The sequence below is a fragment of the Otolemur garnettii genome, unplaced genomic scaffold, assembly GCF_000181295.1.
Source record: "Otolemur garnettii isolate 467f Iridium unplaced genomic scaffold, OtoGar3 scaffold00005, whole genome shotgun sequence".
NCBI classification, from domain to species: Eukaryota; Metazoa; Chordata; class Mammalia; order Primates; family Galagidae; genus Otolemur; species Otolemur garnettii.
The window spans coordinates 977,821-978,913 of record NW_003852400.1 but is presented as its reverse complement, the minus strand read 5'-3'; the positions used below and the strand labels follow the sequence as shown (position 1 = coordinate 978,913).

At 39.6% G+C, this 1,093-nt stretch overlaps 1 protein-coding gene across 1 annotated transcript in view; it reads right to left on the bottom strand.

The window, feature by feature from the left end:
* Positions 1-1,093, bottom strand: part of LAMB1 (laminin subunit beta 1) — a 75,329-nt gene that overhangs the window by 33,161 nt on the left and 41,075 nt on the right. The gene's annotated exons all lie outside the window — the stretch shown is intronic.

The following is a 1,093-nucleotide window of genomic DNA, read 5'->3' as shown; positions in this document are numbered from 1 at the left end:
AGATAACAAATCTGTGTAAGTTAAAGGATTTGTAAAACTCTCAAGTAAAAAGCCAGGGTTTGAATTCAGCCTCCTGACTTTGCACAATAAATTCTTTTACTGTATCGTGCTGCTTCTCAACGTGAGTGGTGATTATTAGATTACTTTTTTCTTACAACAAAAGATCTTGAAGGACTTTGGAGATGATCTAATCCAACCAAGTTATTCCACTTACATGTAGCTGGATGCTCTAGCTCACCCAAGATTATAAAGTAAGTTAGACGCCAAATCGGACCAAGAACTCAGGTCTGAAGATTTCCAATTCAGTTTTTCATGTCTTTTGGAGGCAGAGGTAATCTTTTTATTAAATGGTAGAAGGATGAAAAAGTATAGGAGGAAAGTGTTCATAGGAAATTAACTATTAAACTAGACTCAGCAAGAACACTTTCCTGATCACGTGTGGAGGGAGCTACACTGATGAAACAATTTTATACAATGGTTTCTGAGTAAGTTTCTATGAGACTTTTCCAGGCGAAACAAATCTAAATATGTCCTGATAGAAACCTGAGTGTTCGTTTCTCATCTCCCCTCAGGAAAAGTCTGCGCATAGAGTTTCTTTTTAAATTCATGGGACTGAAACTCCGATCATCTTGGAATGAAGAAAACAATGATGAGAAATTGGCTCAAACTGGATAGCAGAATTTCAACACTTAAAGAAAGTGTTGCCATCCACGCCTGGGGTTAAAAATCTTTCCCTTTCCCACACCCTTTCTCATTCTCCCTCAAAACCCTTTACAAATAAAACCCAAAGCCAGTCGCCAATATGAATTGAGCCCTTCTCACAGGGTACTCTTTCTAATTCTCCCAACGGCGCGTCTGGTTTCTAATCAGCACTGGGGGTACCCGCGTCTGGGGTCTACCTAGTCCTTTTCCAGCCTCATTTTCTCATGTCTCCTGCTCTCCCCATCCTCCGTTTCCCTTTGAAAGAACAATAATGGAAAACATGGCAAAACCCAAAAGAGACACCAATATATTCATTTCCTCCTCTGGCTTCGTAGAACTCTTTCCTTGTTGTCTTTTTACAACACAATTTTAGGGTTGGAAGGGACTTTTA